Consider the following 14741-nt stretch of genomic DNA (forward strand, 5'->3'; position numbering starts at 1 on the left):
TTTTCCCTTTTGGAATGAAAATGTCTATACTGTGATGTGTAAACCCAGATAACTGACTCGGTTTGACAGGTTCACAGCTAGAGAGGAATGTTCCCTCTGGGTGAGTCACAGCTTGCATCTAACCTGAACTTGATTTAGATGATACTTAGATGAGATTTTGAAATCAGGGTTGGTTCTGCAATGGAGTAAGACTTTGGTAGCTGTTGTGATAGGGTGAAAGCATTCTGAACGTAAGAAAGACATGAATTTGAAGGGCAATGGGAGGAGTCTCATGGACAGAATTTTGCCCCTCCACTCATATGTTAATATCTTAATCTCCAGAATATTACTGAACTTGGAGATAGAAACTTTATAGACGTAATTAAGGTAAAATGATGCTTTTGAACTGTGGTGTTGGAGAAGACTCTTGAGAGTCCCTTGGACTGCAAGGAGATCCACCCAGTCCATCCTAAAGGAAATCAACCCTGAATATTCATCAGAAGGACTGATGCTAAAGTTCCAATACTTTGACCACCTGAGGCAAAGGCCCACCTCATTGGAAAAGACCCAGATGCTGGGAAAGATTGAGGACAGGAGGAGAAGGGGAAGACAGAGGATGAGATGGTTGGATGGCATCACTGACTTGATGGACATGAGTTTGAGCAAACTCTAGGAGATAGTGAAGGACAAGGAAGTCTTGAGTGTGCAGTCCATGGGGTTGCAAAGAATCAGACATGACTTAGTGACTGAACAGCAACAAGGGTAAAATGATGCCCATGGCAAAGGCTGTAATTTGATATTACTGGTATACTTTCATTATGTTAAAGAGAAATTCAGTGTATTCTACTGAAGGCATTAGTGTTTGAGGTTTTCCAGTGACAGGTGGCTAAATCACATCTTATATACTCCTGTAAGTTGAAGAATGAGATAAATCATAGAAATGTCATTAGACTCCACAGAAATTTAAAGCCAAAAGAATAATTTATTCAAAATTATAGGAAAAAAAACTTTCAAACTAGAAATCTATAGCAGTCAAATTATGAATTAAGGAAAACAGAAGTAAAGAAAAATATAGATGTTTTCAGGTATGCTATTGCATCCTTCCTCAAAGATTACCAGAAGAAATCGTCCACCAAAACTAGGGAGTAAAACAAGGAGCAAGCGGTGGGATCAAGTGGCAAGAATTTCTATCATGATGCTGAAGAGAAGCTCCAGGGCAAAAGTCTGGCAGCTAGTTTTTAGAGCAATAGCCAGATTGTAGCTGGGGAATGAAAAGACATTTAGGGTGGTATTCAGACTATTTAACAAGTCATAAGCCAACAGCATTGAGTAATTAGAAGCAAAGGCAGCCCAATCACTATGGATGCAAGCTGTAAACATAATGAATAGTTAGCCTGTGTTTTACTGACTAGATAGACATTAGCCCAACTCATAACTGGCTTCATGCACATACAGTTTGAGCAGTATGCACTTCCCTTTTTTGGAAGCTCTCAGTTCCCTGTTCACTTTTTAGTGTTCTGTTTTTCAGTCATTACATTTTTGATAGCTTATCTCTGAACTTGTGTTTCAGTGGGAAGTCTGATAGACCTAGGGGGCGTGTGTGAGAGCAGGAGTGATCTGCCAGGCAGCATCACGTGACATGCTGGCTGAGGCCCTGGGCATGGCAATGTACACACCCAGCAGCTGAACTGGAGGTACAGCGTGCCCACTTGGAGCGGTCTGAGTGCTGGACCTGAGCTCAGATGAGTCCCAGTAGCAACAAAGATAACAGCATTAACTTAGGGCAAGGAGGCACTCTACATGGGGCAGTTTTTTACAGAGTAGCATTGAAACATATATATTATTTTATGTAAAATTAGATTGCCAGTGGAGATGTGCTGTATGACACAGGGAGCTCAAATCTGGTGTTCTGTGACAATTTTAAAGGGTGGGATGGGGTGGGATGTGGGAGGGAGGTTCAAGAGGAAGGGGACATATGTATACCTATGGCTGATTCCTGCTTATGTTTGGCATAAGCCAACACAAAATTGTAAAGCAATTATCCTCAAATTAAAATAAAAAAAAAACAAAATTAAAAAAACATAGTTGTGCTAGAAAGAAAAAAAATACAACATCACAAAACAAACACTCTATTTAGAGAGAGAAAGTAAGTTTAAGATTATTACACTTGATAGAAAACAATATTTTTATATCAAAGTTTTTTACAGTACAAGGATGGCAATAAAGACATACAGATGAATGCTGAAATATATCAGTATCATGAAGCTACTTTTATTTCTAGTGCAACTACCACAAGTTGCGGAAGAGAACAGATTAAATATTAAAATGCCATATAAAATTGCATTTAAAATTAAACTCAGCCTTATATAAAACTGATTTGTTGGAAGAATTAATTTTTTTTAGAAAAATTAACCCATAAGAAATATCAGCTTCCTTACATTAAAATTTATCATATGAAATGATTTATCAGAATGTATTCCAACGTTGTCATGGCTTATAAAAGACTCTTAGCAGTTGAATTAATAGAAAGATCTTTATTAAAATTAAACATTATCAAAAATTACCAAGATCTTGTATTTGCCAAGAAAGACCAAAATAATTTTCATTTATATTGATCAAAAAAGACATTGCAAAAACAATACATGATTTGAAGTAATAAATGACATTTTAGGAAATAGATCCAGTAAAATCTTATAGTCAAGTTGTTACATTAATAAAGTAATATTATTTATTTATACAATTTAAATTTTACTTATACTATTTAAAATAATGGTACCAGAAATATTATTTTGTATTTTATACATTTAGGTAATAATTCATGTTTTTTATACGTTAAATGCAAAAAAGCAAAATGGCTGTCTGGGGAGGCCTTACAAATAGCTGTGAAAAGAAGAGAAGTGAAAAGCAAAGGAGAAATGGAAAGATATAAGCATCTGAATGCAGAGTTCCCAAGAATAGCAAAGAGAGATAAGAAAGCCTTCCTCAGCAATCAATGCAAAGAACTAGAGGAAAACAACAGAATGGGAAAGACTAGAGATCTCTTCAAGAAAATCAGAGATACCAAAGGAACATTTCATGCAATCTTTGTGGGCTCAATAAAGGACAGAAATGGTATGGACCTAACAGAAGCAGAAGATATTAAGAAGAGGTGGCAAAAATACACAGAAGAATTGTACAAAAAAGATTTTCATGACCCAGATAATCATGATGGTGTGGTCACTCACCTAGAGCCAGACATCCTGGAATGTGAAGTCAAGTAGGCCTTAGAAAGTGTCACTACGAACGAAGCTAGGGGAGGTGATGTAATTCCAGTTGAGCTATTTCAAATCCTGAAAGATGATGCTGTGAAAGTACTGTACTCAATATGCCAGCAAATTTGGAAAACTCAGCAGTGGCCACAGGACTGGAAAAGGTCAGTTTTCATTCTAATCCCAAAGAAAGGCAATGCCAAAGAATTCTCAAACTACCACACAATTGCACTCATCTCACAGGCTAGGAAAGTAATGCTCAAAATTCTCCAAGCCAGGCTTCAGCAATATGTGAACCGTGAACTTTCTGATGTTCAAGCTGGTTTTAGAAAAGGCAGAGGAACCAGAGATCAAATTGCCAACATCTGCTGAATCATGGAAAAAGCAAGAGAGTTCCAGAAAAATATCTATTTCTGCTTAACTGACTATGCCAAAGCCTTTGACTGTGTGGACCACAATAAACTGTGGAAAAGTCTGAAAGAGATGGGAATACCAGACCACCTGACCTGCCTCTTGAGAAACCTATATGCAGGTCAGGAAGGAACAGTTAGAACTGGACATGGAACAATAGACTGGGTCCAAATAGAAAAAGGCTGTATATTGTCACCCTGCTTATTTAACTTATATGCAGAGTACATCATGAGAAACCCTGGGCTGGAAGAAGCACAAGCTGGAATCAAGATTGCCAGGAGAAATATCAATAACCTCAGATATGCAGATGACACCACCCTTATGGCAGAAAGTGAAGAGGAACTAAAAAACATCTTGATGAAAGTGAAAGAGGAGAGTGAAAAAGTTGGCTTAAAACTCAACATTCAGAAAACGAAGATCATGGCATCTGGTCCCATCACTTCATGGGAAATAGATGGGGAAACAGTGGAAACAGTGTCAGAATTTATTTTATGGGGTGCCAAAATCACTGCAGATGGTGACTGCAGCCATGAAATTAAAAGGCGCTTACTCCTTGGAAGGAAAGTTATGACCAACCGAGATAGCATATTCAAAAGCAGAGACATTACTTTGCCAACAAAAGTCCATCTAGTCAAGGCTATGGTTTTTCCAGTGGTCAGGTATGGATGTGAGGGTTGGACTGTGAAGAAAGCTGAGTGCCGAAGAATTGATGCTTTTGAACTGTGGTGTTGGAGAAGACTCTTGAGAGTTCCTTGGACTGCAAGAAGATCCAACCAGTCCATTCTAAAGGAGATCAGTCCTGGATGTTCATTGGAAGGGCTAATGCTAAAGCTGAATCTCCAGTACTTTGGCCACCTCATGCGAAGAGTTGACTCATTGGAAAAGACTCTGATGCTGGGAGGGATTGGGGGCAGGAGGAGAAGGGGATGACAGAGGATGAGATGGCTGGATGGCATCACCGACTCGATGGACATGAGTTTGAGTGAAATCCGGGAGTTGGTGATGGACAGGGAGGCCTGGTGTACTGTGATTAATGGGGTCGCAAATAGTCGGACACGACTGAGTGACTGAACTGAACTGATACGTTTATACGTAAACATATTTTATACGTTTAGGTAATAATTCACAATTAATACTGTTACTGTGTTTTATAAGTAATAGCATGTCTTTTAAAGAATGGGCTTTAAATATTTTTTAGTTCCTTTAGTGAAACTTCTTATACTTTTGAGCAAAGTAACAAACTTTCATTTCATTTTGTGCCGTAGAATTTAGGTAGCCACCTTGTGTATTTGCCACACACACCTATACAAAGTCACAAAGTCAGATATATTTCTACATGTAAAAAAAAGACATAACATTTTGTTAAAATATTTGGAAATAAATTACTCATGGATGCATAGAAAATACATCAATAATAAAAAATAAGATATTATTTATTCCAAAGGAAATCAAAGTGCATTAGAAAAAAATATAAGCCTCACTTCATGTCTTACCATGAACCTGTTTATGTTGCCATAATAAAAACATTGGCTATGATAACCAAGAATTGTTTTATAACTACTAGGAAGCATTATAAACATAGTAGTGGAAGGTCAGTGGTAAAGTGGCCAAGAATCTGCCTGACAACGCAGGAGACACAGGGAAACAGCTTCCATCCCTATATCAAGAAGATCCCCTGAAGAAGGATATGGCGACCCACTTCAGTATTCTTGCCTGGAAAATCCCATGGACAGACAAGCCTAGAAGGCTACACTCCATAGGGTTACAAAGTGTCAGACACAACTGAGTGGCTGAACAGACATACATATAGTGGGAGGTATGTGTGTGAATGAAGGTATAGATAAACCAGATGCTTACTTTCCAAAATAACAAGTCAATAATAAATATATTATTATATTTATTAACAAATGTATAAATTTATAACCAATAAAAATCTTCAGTAGAGGCATTCTATTTAAATTATAAATGTAAATATTAGAAAAAATTTCTATCAGTGTTGAAAATATTATATCTGTGGAGCACAAGTGTGTGAAGGCTGGGAGAAGGATTGATACAGATTTTCTGTGAGAAATTTTAAAGAGTTTTTCTTGTTTGAATTTAATTGTAATATATATCACTTTGATAAAAATTGAATTAAAAAATAAACCCCACAGTAAAACATAAAAAAATTAGGTAAACTATTAATCAAAATAGAAAAATCAATTATTACTCAGAAAATATATATGTAGGTGAAAATATAGAAAGGCAAAAAAATGAAGGTTTAAGATGTTTGAAAGTGAAAGTCACTCAGTCGTGTCCAACTCTTAGCCACCCCATGGATTATAGAGTCCGTGGAATTCTTCTGGCCAGAATACTGGAGTGTGTAGCCTTTCCCTTCTTCAGCAGATCTTCCTAACCCAGGAAATTTTAAAAAACAATAATTCTAATACGTTTAAAAAACATCAGACAAAAGTGATTTATATATGTATATATGTATAATTTACTCTTCCTTGCAATGTATTTTTTTCACCTATATCAGATTATCCACACTCTAGTTTTGATTTGGAAATCTTAACTTTTTCTTCCAAGGATGCCCCAAATGTCTACAGAGTCTTGTTCTAGGGTATGGAGAGCTCCTAAGAAAAGCAGTTTCTTGCAGTCCCATTGCTGTGTTTTGCAGCAAGAATAAGTTTGCCTTGGGAATTCTTTAAAATATCTGGAATATGTGGATTCAAGATATCTGTTACTTTCAGCAGTTAAGTATACGAGTGTTCATAACAAATTTTACATACTGTATAAAGCTAAAATATTATTTTGATTTGACCATTATTTAACAATAAAAAACTTGTTCATGTATGTTTTTTGCATGCATTTTGCTTCATTTTTCTCTGTTAGGTGAATATTCAGAAGTTGCAGAAATCAGTATATGTTTGTTGACTCAACAGCTCACCATAATGCCAAACTAAGTTCATGGGGTTGCAAAAGAGTCAGATGTAACTTAGTGATTAAACAACAACAACAATAACAACATGTAATCCCCAATGTTTGATTACACAAGACTGATATTTTTAAATAGGCCTGGTCAGAGGCTGAGGTCCTGCAGGAAAACATTTAAATAGTATGCAGGTTCATTATCCTCCCGGATTGTAGGGTAAAACAAACTAATGAAAAAGCTAAACTGTTGTTAAAAACTACTTTAACAGTCCAGTTAATAGCCAGCTAGGTCAGGTTGAAATGTAATAGTTTCCCTTCAATGATAATAAACCTGATGCCTCTCCCTGACTCATTTTCTCAAATTTGAGAAAGTAAATAGACACCCATATTCAAGAATCTCAAAGAATTCCAATTAGGATTACCTCAAGAAGACCTCGGAGAAGACAATGGCAACCCACTCCAGTACTCTTGCCTGGAAAATCCCATGGACAGAGGGGCCTGGTGGGCTGCAGTCCATGGGGTCGCTAGGAGTCAGACACGACTGAGCGACTTCACTTTCACTTTTCACTTTCATACATTGAAGAAGGAAATGGCAACCCACTCCAGTGTTCTTGCCTGGGGAATCCCAGGGATGGGGGAGCCTGGTGGGCTGCCGTCTATGGGTCGCACAGAGTCAGACACACTGAAGCGACTTAGCAGCAGCAGCAGCAAGACCTACACCAAGACATACCAAGATTATAAAAGTTACTCAGAATCTTGAAAGCATCAAGGAGAAAGTGACTTGTCACAAAATTCAGCCTCCATAAAATTAGAAGGGAAGGTCTCACCAGAAACTTTGCAGAAGAGAAGTGAGTAGTATATACAAACTGCTGAAAGAAAGAAAAAATGCCAACAAATGGTATTATATATGACAAAATTATATTTTAAAAGTAAAAAATAAATGAAGATTTTCCCATGTAAACAAAAGCTGAGGGAGTTTATTATCACTAGATCTTTCCTACTGAAAATGGTAACAGAAGTTCTTCAGTCCATAGGATGACAGAGAGCAAGACAAAAGCACATATATATATGTGTGTGTGTGTGTGTGTGTGTGTGTGTGTCTGATGAGAGTAAAAACTAGACAAACATAAAAAGCTGTGTGATTAAATTGGTGCATAAATCACTTTTAATTTTTGAATAGAATTTGAAAGAAAAATATAAAGAAAAGGTATAAACTAATGTTAAAAGATACACAAAATTTAAAGATGAAATGTGAGGCAAGAGAGATGTAAAATAATATAATTCTTATAGGCAATAAGAATTAAGTATTGAGCAGCCTAAAATAGGTAGTATGATGTTAAGATGTTTTAACTAATTGCTACAGTAACCACAGAGAAAATAGAAATAGAAGGTACAAAAAAGAAAATGAGAATGAACTCGCAGCATGTCACTAAACAAATCAACAAAATACAAAGGAAGGAACGGCAAGAGGAAAACATGGACAAAACAAGTATAACACATACAGTAAAGAATTACTAAGTGGTAATAGCATATTCTATCAGTAATTAAATGCAAATGGTTTAAAGTTGCCAATCAAAATATATAGTTTGGCTGAATGGATTAAAAGAAGAAAAAAAACTCTAAATATATTATTTAATATATTTAAATCTAAATTCAAATATTTCTTTAAATACTAAATAATATTTATTTATAATAATATAATTGTACAATGTTATAATTATATAACATGCAATTATATTATTCAATATTAGATAATAAAACAAAAACATTTTAAATAATATATTTAAATCAACATTTAAATATTTACATCAAAATTTTAAAAGATTAAACTATAAGAGTATCATTGCTGACCACAATGGAATTAAGTTAGGAATCAGCAAGATAAGGAAAATGGGGAAAATCACAATTAGATAGAAATTAAAACACACATTCTTAATAGATCAAAAAAGAAACTGCAAGAAAAATTGAAAAATACCTCGAGACAAGCAAAAATGAATACATAACATTTCAAAACTTTTGAGATATAGCAAAAGCAGTGTTAGTAGGGAAGTTTAGAGCAATAGCAATTTATTTAAAAAAAAAAAAAAAAAAGGATCTTAATTCCACAACCTAAAGTGACACTTCAAGAAACTAGAAAGAGAAGAAAAAACTTATGTGTAAAATAAATAAATAGTAAGATAAATAAAATAGAAACAATAGAAAAGAATTGACAAAACTTAAGTTTAGGTCTCATGATGAAAATGCCAACAAAATTCACAAACTCTTAGCTAGACTAAGAAAAAAATAGAAATGACTCATGAATAAAATGAAAAATAAAAGGAAGATATTAAAATTGATGACATGGAATTTTTTAAAAAAATGGGTAGCACTAGCACTCACAGATTAAGCAATGCAATATATCATATTAACCATGTGAAAGAAAGAAACATGATCAGCTTAACTTATGCAAAAAATTTACAAAATTCTGTATGGTTTTATGATAAAAACACCCAATAAACCAGGAATAGAGGAAAACTGTCTCAAAAGTATAATGTTGTTTTGGAATCTTTGTGACCCTAGCAACTGGAGCACTACAGGCTTCCCTGTCCATCAACAACTCCTGGATCTTGCTCAAACTCATGTACATGGAGTCAGTGATGCCATCCAACCATCTTGTCCTCTGTCATCCCCTTCTCCTCCTGCCCTCAATCTTTCCCAGCATCAGGCTCTTTTCCAATGAGTCAGTCCTTCATATCAGGTGGCCAAAATATTGGAGCTTCAGCTTCAGCATCAGTCCTTCCAATGAATATTCAGGACTGCTTTTCTTGAGGATTGACTGGTTTAATCTTTGTGCTGTCCAAGGGACTCTCAAGAGTCTTCTCCAACACCACAGTTCAAAAGCATCAGTTCTTCAGCTCTCAGCTTTCTTTATATGGTCCAACGCTCACATCCAAACATGACTACTAGAAAAAACAGCTTTGACTAGATGGAGTTTTGTCAGCCAAGTAATGTCTCTGCTTTTTAATATGCTGTTTAGTTTGGTCCTTTTCTTCAAAGGAGCACAGGGCTTTTAATTTCATGGCTACAGTCAACATCTGCAGTGATTTGGAGCCCAAGAAAATAAAGTCTGTCACTGTTTCCATTGTTTCCCCATCTATTTGCCATGAAGTAATGAGACCAGATGCCATGATCTTAGTTTTTTTAATGTTATGTTTTAAGCCAGCTTTTTCACTCTCATCTTTCATTTTCATCAAGAGGCTCTTTAGTTCTTCACTTTCTGCCATAAGGGTGATGTCATCTGCATATCTGTGGTTATTAATATTTCTCCTGGCATTCTTGATTCCAGCTTGTGCTTCATCCAGTCTGGCATTTCACATTATGTACTCTGCATATGTTAAATAAGCAGGGTGACAATATACAGCCTTGACATACTCCTTTCCAAATTTGGAACCTGTATGTTGATCCATGTCTGGTTCTAACTGTTGCTTTTTGACCTGCATACAGATTTCTCAGGAGACAGGAAAGTTGGAGGCTTCAAATTTCTAATATCAAAACATTTTATAAAGCTATAGTAATCAAAAAGTGAGCTATTGGCATATAGACAGACTCATGAACCAAAGGAAAAAAATGGTCCAGAAATAAAACCTCACATATGTCATCAAATGATATTCCGAAGGATGCTAAGACCAGAAAATGAGAACCGTCTCTTCAACAGAAGATGTTTGGAAAGCTGCATGTCCTCATGCAAAAGAATGAAACTGCACTCTTACTGTATGGCTCATACAAAACTAATTTGTGAAGACCTAGAAAGAAGACCAACAACTAAAAATCTCTGGTAAAAAACATTGGGAAAACTTTCATAACATTGTATTTAGTAACAAATTCTTGTCTGTAACACAGGCAACAAAAGTAACTATAAATGTAGAGAGAAACATAAAAAAAACATAATAATCCCAACACTTCTGCATAGCAAAAGGAAACAATCATCAGAATGAACAGGCAACTTACAGAATGGGAGAAAATAATTTCAAATCATATATTTGATATGAGGCTAACATCCACAGTGTGCAAAGTCCTACAACTCAAGAACAATAACTAAAAGGAAAAAAAAAAAAAAACACAGTAAAAAAATGGGCAAAGTATCTAGCTAGACAGTTCACCAATTAAGACGTGCAAATGGCCAATAAAAGTATAAAAAGATGCTTACTATCATTAATTACTGCTGAAAGTTGAAATGTAAATCAAATCCAGAATGATTTACTACCTTGCACTTAATATAATGGCCACTATCAAAAATAAACAAAAATTCCCCAGCAAATATCAAGTGTTGATGACAATGTGGAGAAATTGAATCCCTTTGGCACTGCTGGTGGAAATATAAAATGGGTGCACTCACTATTGAAAAAGGTATAGCAATCCCTCAAAAAGTTATAAATAGAATTATCACATGACTGAGTTCTCCTACATCTGGGTTTATATTTAAAATAAATGAAAGCAGGATCTTGAAGCGATATTTGCTCAGCAATGTTCTCTGAAGCATTTTTCACAATAGGCAAAAACTGGAAGCATCCCAAATACATGAATTCATGATTAAAGAAATCAATACATGAACACATAAATACATGAATAAAGAATACAGTGTATGGTATATACATTCAGTGGAATGTTATTCAGCCTTCAAAAGAAAGGAAGTACTGATACCTGCTATAACAGGGATGGACTTTGAGGACATTATGCTCAATGAAATAAGTCAGTCAGAAGATGCAAATGCTATTTGATCCACTTTTGTGAGATACCTAGCATACAGTCAAAATCAAGGAAATGGAAAGTCAAATGAATACTGCCAGATGCTGAAGTAAGAACAAAATGGGGAGCCATTTTTTGAGCAGTATAGTTTCAGTTTTGTATGATGAAGAATTTCTAGATTTTGTTAAATAGTAATATGACTACAATTACTACTACCAAACTGTATACTTTAAAATGTTGTTGTTGTTTAGTTTCTAAGTTGTGTCTGACTTTTTGAGACCCTGTGGACTGTAGTTCACCAGGCCTCTCTGTCCATGGGATTTCTCAACAAGAATATTTGAGTGGACTGACATTTTCTCCCTTCCCAGGGGATCCTGCCAACCCAGGAATCAAACCCATGTCTCCTATATTAGCAGGCAGATCCTTCACTGGTGAGACACCAGGGAAACTCACAATTAAAAGTGGTTCAGTCCAGGTTCCATGCACGATACTGGATGCTTGGGGCTAGTGCACTGGGATGACCCAGAGGGATGGTATGGGGAGGGAGGAGGGAGGAGGGTTCAGGATGGGGAACACATGTATACCTGTGGCAGATTCATTTTGATATTTGGTAAAACTAATACAATTATGTAAAGTTTAAAAATAAAATAAAATAAAAAAAAGAATAAACATGATGAATATAAAAAAAATTAAAAGTGGTTCAGGATAAAGTTTATGCTTTTTTACAATATTTTTTAAAAGCTAAGCAAAATGGTTTAGAGTATCGGCATTTTCTTTTTAGTAGAAGTCATATAAAGTAGAAGCTGCATAAACAGAAAAGCATAAAGAAAAAATAAGCACAATGAAAAAGTTGTAAATCAAGAAGTCATTAGGCTGCAATTTCAGATAATATAGAAGAACAAAATGTTTGTTCAAAAATGAAAAACTTAACTAGTGATTTTAAAGATGGAACTGACAACCAATAAAGTAATCAATCCAGCAATTCAGGATGACAATATAACAATCCAAATTACAAGAGAGATTGTGAAATAAAGAAGATGAACTGTGTGTAAGATAGAGCAGAGTAAATAGATACAATGGGTGAGGAAGAAACACATGTAATTTTCATCAACTGTGTTCATCCAATATTTCCATTTGAAGCATTTTCTTCTTTGAAAATTCTTCAAGAGATTGGAATACCAGACCACCTTATCTGCCTCCTGCAAAACCTGTATGCAGGTCAAAAAACAACAGTTAGAACCGGACATGGAACAATGGACTATTTCCAAATTGGGAAAGATGTACATAAAAGCTGGGTGTTGTCACTTGGCTTATTTAACTTATATGCAGAGGGCATCATGTGAAATGCTGGACTGAATAAAGCACAAGCTGGAATCAAGTTTGCCAGGAGAAATATCAATAAACCACTCTTATGGCAGAAGGAGAAGAAGTAAAGAGCCTTTTGATAATAAAGGAAAGAGGAGAGTGAAAAACTGTCTTAAAGTTCCACATTCAAAAAACGAAGATCATGCCATCAGGTCCCATTACTTTATGGCAAATAGATGTGGGGCAACAATGGAAACAGTAACAGACTTTATTTTCATGGGCTCCAAAATCACTGCAGACGGTGACTTTAGGCATGAAATTAAAAGATGCTTGATCCTTGGAAGAAAGCATGACAAACCTGGGAGCATGCTACAAAGCAGAGATAGCACTTTACCAACAAATGTCCATCTAGTCAAAGCTGTGGTTTTTCCGGTAGTCATACATGGATGAGAGATTTGAACCATATGGTAGGCTAAGAGCTGAAGAATTGACACTTTTGAACAGTGGTGTTGGAGGAGACTCTCAGAGTCCTTTAGACTGTAAGAAGATCAAACAAGTAACTACTAAAGGAAATCAGCCCTGAATATTCATTAAAAAGACTGATGCTGAAGCTGAAGCTCCAATGCTTTGGCCATGTGATGGGAAGAGCCAACTCATTAGAAAATAATCTGATTCTGGGAAAGATTGAAGGCAGAAGGAGAAGGGAACAACCCAGGATGAGATGGTTGGATGGCATCACCGACTCGATGGGCATGAATTTGAGCAAGATCCAGGAAATGGTGAAGGGCAGGGAAAACTGGTGTGCCTCAGTCACGGGCTTCCAGAGTCAGACATGACTGAGTGACCGAATAACAATCCTTTGAAAATAGACTTTTTTTTTTAATTTTAATTTAATTTATTTTAGACTTTTAACTTTCCAATTCATTTCCTGTCAGTTCAGTTCATTTCAGTCACTCAGTCATGTTTCAACTCTTTGGGATCCCATGGACTCCAGCACGCCAGGCCTCCCTATCCATCACCAACTCCCGGAGTTCACCCAAACTCATGTCCATTGAGTCAGAGATGCCATCCAAACACCTCATCCTCTGTTATTCCCTTCTCCTCCCACCTTCAATCTTTCCAGCATCAGGGGCTTTTCCAATGAGTCAGTTTTTCTCATCAGGTGGCCAAAGTATTGGAGTTTCAGCTTCAACATGAGTCCTTCCAATGAATATTCAGGACTGATTTCCTTTAGGATGGACTGGTTGGATCTCCTTCCAGTCCAAGGGACTCTCAAGAGTCTTCTCCAACACCACAGTTCAAAAGCATCAGTTTTTGGTGCTCAGCTTTATTCACAGTCCAACTCTCACATTCATACATGACAACTGGAAAAACCATAGCTCTGACTAGACCTTTGTCAGCAAACTAATGTCTCTGCTATTTAACATGCTGTTTAGGTTGGTCAGGGCTACCCTGGTGGCTCAGATGGTAAAGCATCTCCCTGCAATGCGGGAGACAGGGTTCTATCCCTGGGTTTGGAATATACCCTGGAAAAGGAAATGGCAACCCACTCCAGTACTCTTGCCTGGAAAATTCCATGGATGGAGGAGCCTGGTAGACTACAGTCCATGGGGTTGAAAAGAGTCAGACACTACTGAGCAACTTCACTTTCACCTTGGGTTGGTCATAGCTTTTCTTCCAAGGAGCAAGTGTCTTTTAATTTCATGGCTGCAATCACCATCTGCAGTAATGTTGGAGCCCCCCAAAATAAAGTCTGCCACTGTTTCCACTGTTTTGCCATCTTTTTACCATGAAGTAATGGGAACAGATGCCATGATCTTAGTTTTCTGAATGTTGAGCTTTAGGCCAACTTTTTCACTCTCCTCTTTCACTTTCATCAAGAGGCTCTTTAGTTCTTCTTTGCTTTCTGCCATAAGGGTGGTGTCATCTGCATATCTGAGTTTATTGATATTTCTCCCAGCAATCTTGATTCCAGTTTATGCTTCTTCCAGCCCAGTGTTTCTCAGGATGTACTCTGCATGTAAGTTAAATAAGCAGGGTGACAATATACAGCCTTGATGTACTTCTTTTCCTATTTGGACCCAGTCTATTGTTCCATGTCCAGTTCTAACTGTTGCTTCCTGACCTGCATATAGGTTTCTCAAGAGGCAGGTCAGGTGG

The sequence above is a fragment of the Bos indicus genome, chromosome 4 (assembly GCF_029378745.1).
Source record: "Bos indicus isolate NIAB-ARS_2022 breed Sahiwal x Tharparkar chromosome 4, NIAB-ARS_B.indTharparkar_mat_pri_1.0, whole genome shotgun sequence".
Classification (NCBI taxonomy): domain Eukaryota; kingdom Metazoa; phylum Chordata; class Mammalia; order Artiodactyla; family Bovidae; genus Bos; species Bos indicus.